The sequence below is a fragment of the Echinops telfairi genome, unplaced genomic scaffold, assembly GCF_000313985.2.
Source record: "Echinops telfairi isolate 266 unplaced genomic scaffold, ASM31398v2 ScPeMD7_18;HRSCAF=68, whole genome shotgun sequence".
In the NCBI taxonomy this organism is placed as follows: Eukaryota; Metazoa; Chordata; class Mammalia; order Afrosoricida; family Tenrecidae; genus Echinops; species Echinops telfairi.
In genome coordinates this window covers 49616479-49622093 of record NW_022103915.1, presented here as the reverse complement: position 1 = coordinate 49622093, position 5615 = coordinate 49616479, and the positions used below count along the sequence as shown (strand labels likewise).

General features: G+C 56.6%; 1 protein-coding gene across 3 annotated transcripts in view; it reads right to left on the bottom strand.

Moving 5' to 3' along the window:
* OTX2 (orthodenticle homeobox 2) overlaps positions 1-3582 on the bottom strand; it is an 8790-nt gene extending 5208 nt beyond the window's left edge. For 2 of the 3 annotated variants that reach the window (XM_045288255.1, XM_045288256.1), the window contains exons 1-2: positions 3526-3582; positions 3298-3368 (exon numbers count right to left, since the gene is read on the bottom strand). The gene's annotated coding sequence lies outside the window, so the exon portion shown is untranslated. The remainder of the gene's footprint in view (positions 1-3297; positions 3369-3525) is intronic. The other variant, XM_004698607.3, reaches the window with a different exon arrangement.
* Between the last annotated feature and the right edge of the window lie 2033 nt (positions 3583-5615).

Sequence of the window (5615 nt, the reverse complement as noted above, 5' to 3'; positions counted from 1 at the left end):
GGGGGGGGGAGGAAATTCCTGGTCTTTTTTAGCAGCGCCTTCTCCCAGAGCGGGGATCCAAGAGGGATGTTCATATAGGCTGATAGTTCGCAAGCTCGGCTGTTCTTTCCGAAACTGTAGCAATTGATCCGGCAGGGACCTCTACTTTGTAACTTGGGCGATTGTGAGATTGCTTCAAAATGGCGGATGCAAGATTGGGAGAATTTCCCTCTTACTTCTTCAAAGGTCTTTCTGACTTCAGGGGGGTTTTTTGTTTTGTTTTGTTTTGTTTTTTTAAAGGATTCTGGGTTTTCATGGCTTTAGAACTCAAGACCCAAAGTTCCACAAAATGGGACTCCATTACTGCAACCTCTTTCTGACTTCAATGCAGAGGACAAAACTCATCTCCCCCCCCCCTCCGACCCAACCCTCCCCAGAGAGAACGTAATGTAATTCTGTAAAAGTCTCTTTCAGGGGAGTTTCTAGAATCTCAGCAGTCCAACTAATTCAGCTGCACCTACCACAAAACCATTAGGTTTCCTGTCTCTTTTCCTTTCAGCGATAACAGTTGTTTGGAGACCGTGAACATAAGGTTGCTTTGAAATACACAGTCACAAATTAAACCCAATGTGTCTCCTGCAAGTTGCAGTCCTCTGATAAAAACAAAACAATCTCACTACTTTGAAAAGTCTTCAGTTTTTTATAACTTCTACAGCGCAAACCAAATTCTTTGCCAGAGGGGCACACGAGAAAAACGGAAGTGTTCCTTCATAGTCGCCTAGCACCCGATTAGAACCGCCTGCCACCTCGCACACACGCGTAACGCGTTCCAGCCGAAAAAGCCACCACCGGCCAAAAAAGCCACCACCGACCGAAAGCGCCAGCGCAGGCCGCCTCCCAGCGCTCCCTGGCCCTTCTCCCGGCGAACTGGCTAAAATCCGTAGGAGAGACTATCGGGATTTTTACTCTCGGTTCCCTCTCTTACAAAGACAAGAGAAGAGGAGGAAAAAGAAAGAAGACGCACTCTCTCGACAGTCAGCCCGGGTCTGCACACTCCAAAGAAGGGGACCGCGGGCCCCTCCAGCTAACTTTTCAACCCCTGCACCAACGACTCCTCTCTCCCTTCCTCTCCAAGCCAAGTCCAGGAGGGGAAAAGGTGTATATATATATATTTTATATACTTATATATAATATATATATATATGTGTGTGGCGGATACACACACACACACACACACACGACTCCCGGAGTGGCCTGTGGAGCACTCGTACCTGGAAGTGCCAGTGGCCAGTCAGCGCCTGCACCTCGAGCGCCAGAGGCTCGGCCCCGCGGTCCCGCTCCACTGCCCGCCCGGGCCCGCGCGGCCTTATATCTAACGGTCAATTCGTGCAATCTGTCGTTCCCCACCCCCCTCTGCCCCCTCCCCCCTAAACCTCGTGGGCTTCTCCCCACCCCCGCCTTTTCCAAGGAGCGCATCTACCAGTTGCTCTACCCTCGCTCAATAATAATTACCTCGTCCGAGAATTAATTATAATAAATGTTTTCTTGATAAACTAACGAGATAATCCGAGGGGCACACGTCCCCTAATTACAGGCCGCCGTGCTCAGCTCTGCTGCTCGTCCGGGCTGATTAATTTTCTGCATGATGGAAGGGACACAACACTCCGTGGGCTGCTGGCTGGCCCGCGGCTCGGAGGACGCCGCCCAGGCGCGGGGAAGGAGGGCGGCGACGCGGGCGCGGGGGGCGCCGCCGGCTCGGGCCTCTCTCGGGCGAACTCTAGCCAAAGTTGGGGGCGTGAGGGACTCAAACTACGCGGTGAGGGAGGGCGGAAGAAACGTGCCAAAAGGGGTGGCCTGGCTATTAATTATCATTAGGAGCAAGCCCGGGTGTGAGCTCGGCGAGGTCGGGATGGCTACCTGACATTGGGGGGGAGGAGTTTCCACACGTTCCCCACCCCCCGCCAGCCCCCAACTCCTCTCCTGCTAATAACTTTTGGTGGCTGGAGGAAGTCCGGAGGTGAGTAGAGACAAGCTGGTCCCCAAGCTCTAGGTCCCGGAAGGACTTCCTGGTCCCCTCCCAAGTCATCCACAGCTGCAGGGCCCGCGCGGCCTGGCCTGCTGGCCCCGCACCCCCGGTCCGCCGAGGAGGAAACGCGCCCCGCCTTCGGACGGCTGCTTTGCGGGCATCCTTGGAGCCCAGCAGCGCCTTTTTCGGAATGGTGGCGCGAGGAGTGGCCCAGTCGGCGTCGGCGGCGACCTTCGCTTGGGCTCCGGGCGCCGGCGGAAAGCAGAGGCTAGGCCTCGTCCGGTCCTTCGACCCCAGCCAGCCTCGGCCCACGACGTCCCGTTGTCCCCGAGCCCCGCCGCTGCCCGCTCGAAAGCAGCGGAGCTGCGGGACTGCAGCCCGGGGCTGAGCAGGGGGCACCCACTGCCGCTCGTGCCGGCCCCAGAGCGGCGCCCAGGAGAGCGCGGGGCAAGCCCGGAGGCAGAGCCCGCCAAGCCCCTGCGCCCAGCCACCGGCCTTCGCTCGCTGGGCCTGGTGACCCAGGGCTAGGGATCCGACACACGGTGGCGGTGGGGGAGACCTGGCGCTCCCAAGGCCTGGGGGCGGAGATCTCAAAGAAAGAAGACCCCCGAGGCCTTTGGAGAAGGCCGACACCGTCGGGCGGACCCCAGCGGCCTCCGCACTCCCGAATGCCGGCGGAGAAGAGCGAGGGCGCGCGCGAGGCAGGCGCCAGGCCCGCGCGCTCGTCTCTGGGTCACCAGCCCGGTCCCCTTTCACGTGCACCACCACAAGCTGGCGCGGGAGAGGCGGCCACCCACCAGCGACTTGCCACCCAGCCGGGCTCCAGGTGTGCTAGTCAGGGGAGGCTCCAACCTTATTTTTCGATTGTTTTTTAATCCTTCTATCTATCTTCATCTTTCAGTCTCGGATACTAAAAACGTCCTTGGGATCAGTCCAAGCGACCCCAGACAAAACTGGGGGCAAAGCACAAAAATCGTAGGTGCGAGCCCCGAACGGACGTTGACATAAACTCCCCCACACCCTCCAGGACACCCCAAATTAGACTCTAGGCATTTCCAAGATTTTATACAGAAGCGGCCCCAGGAACTGACAGGGCTCCCTCTCCAGCCCCCACTTCTTGAATATAAAATGGTCTCAAAGATCCTTCTTAGACCTCAAAATTGATAAGTGAGAAGGACGTGCTCCGAGTGCGTTGGCTAATCTATTCAAGGTCTTGGGGGCGGGCGTGGGGGGAGTGAATGGTGGACAGACAGGGGGGCACATGCATCTAGACAGATGAGGCAGACACTTACCTTACAGCCGCATAGGAAGTTGGAGAGGGGGGAATAAAATTATTCTCCAAAATTCCCAATAGCCAGCTATCCTAAAAGAAATCGAGAGCATTGAGTTAGAATCCTTACAGCTTTCACCCTTCTATTAAAAAAAAAAAAGTCAACCACCACCACCAAAAAATTTCAGGGACGGAAAATAAGGAAATCGGCAGGGTTGGGAAGTCGCGCGGGCCCCTCCGCGATACATACAGAGTAGCAGTGATGAGTGCTCTAGCGATTTTTATTTTTAATAACAGTGGAGGCTGAGTTGGAGCTGAGGTCGGCTCCTCTCTCAAGGAGATTTGCTGAGAAAGCGCCTCTCTGGCAACTTTTTGACGCAAACTCTCCAACCAATGGCAGGGAGCGAATGATTGACACATCTAAGCCAGAGGGAACATAATAAAAACACACAACAGGGGAGGAAAACAGGCCTCTGCTGCACAGGGGGACGAGCAGGCAACAAATCCAGGCCTCTGACATTACCAGAATGTTCTTGAAAGACACTGGGCTCCGCTTTAAAATATACATTATGGGGCCGGAGCATGTGAACTAATTGTATAATTAAAATGATGGACAGGGAGACCTTGCCTCGCCTTCTTTCCCCTTTCTTCCTTTCTTCCCTGCCTTTCCCTTCCCTGCCTTTCTTTTTCCGTTTTTGGTTTTCAAGCGGAAAGGAAAGGAAAAACCCATCCAGTGAAGGATGGGAATATTTAAAAAAAAAACACCCCCCAAACTCCAGGAAAGGCTGGAGATGGGTAGAGGGAAGAGACTAACTGGGTGATCTCGCTCCTGGCTGGCAAGGAGTGTTCAAGAGGCAGAGAACAAGGCAAAATCTGCAGCTTACCCACGCGCCCGTGCCCTCGTCACCGGGGTCAGGCCACGCGGAGGGCCAGATTGGGTAGGGAAGGCGGCCTGGGAGAGAGGCACGCGCGGAGGGAAGAGACAGATAACGCCAGTCCAAGAACAAACCCAAACTCCTGCCCTCACGAAACACTCCCTGCCTGGTTCCGGACTAGGCTCTTGTGCTCCGGGGCTCCTTTGGAGGTTTGAAATAGATGAAGCCCAGGGCAGTCTGGAAAAAAAACCAAACGACAACAGAACAACACCCACCCCCAGAATCTAACCTCAGAGGTTTGGGGAAAACCACGGGGCGCCAATGGGGGCTAGCAGGATACTCTGAGGAAGGAACCTGCGAGGCCCCATCTGGAAATAATGTCTGTCTCCAAACACACGCCGCCTCTAGCGAGTTGGGCCGGCGCCGTGTTGGCCTGGGGCGGGGAGCCCGGAGGCTGGGAAGTGGCGGGACCTGGAGACCTGAGCTCCAGAGGGCCGGCTTCGGCCCAACCTATTCCGCCTGACGCAGCGAGTACTGGCTGGACAGATTTCTCCCAGATCTGGGTCCCTAAAAAAGCATGGGCTGGGCGGAGTATGGGGGTGGGTGGGGTGGCCACTGGTCGACCGGCCGAAGATGTGCGAATGGGGGACCAAGTCGGGGCAAGGCCGAAAATAGTTTTGCCCTTAAAACCCTCAAGGCAGAAAAATCCAAATAAAATCTCTTCCCATACACCGCCTCCTCTCCTGGCCCCCCACCCCCACCCCTGCCCCCTCTACGGCAAGTGGACCCAGAGAAACGGCTCGCTGCCTTTAATTTGGGGACCTATGTTAATGAAGTTGGTAATTAATTCGTCGCTTTGTTGTCGGTTCTTAGACGGTATGTGTAATCAAATGTGGCCATCCTCGGGATTTACAGCAATTAACGAGTTTTGGGAGAGCGCGCTCCGCGGCCAGCTCTCGGCCGCAGGACTGGGACCCGGCGTCCGGCCTCCTCGCAGGTGGCTCTGGGGCTGTGGGCTCCGGTGACCTCGCGAGGCTCCACCCGGGGCCTGCACGGCTGCCCGGGTCCAAGGAGACTCGCAGGCTGTCGTGTTCCTGGGAATAGCTACTTTCTGGGGGCCTGGGCTGGGGCGGGAGGGGGGGGGCGAGAGCATGGGGGAGAGGGTGAGTACAAACGTGGATTTCCCACCCCGCCCCCACTGTACTGATGCACCTGGCGACCTCCCCCGAGGCAAGGAGGAGTGTTGGGGAAGGGGAGGGGGGGTGTCAAATGCCCTAGGCGGTCTGGCCAGCATGGCGCGGGCTGTCGCAGGAGCTGGTGGGGAGCGCTGAGCCAGAGCATCGATGCTGTCCAAGAAGGAAGGATGAAGACACTCCTAGTCCTCGTCCCGGAGCCCTCTCCCCACCCCGTTTCAACATCTCTCCCTGTTTGGTCACAGAGATGTTTGAGAGAGACAGAAAATAAG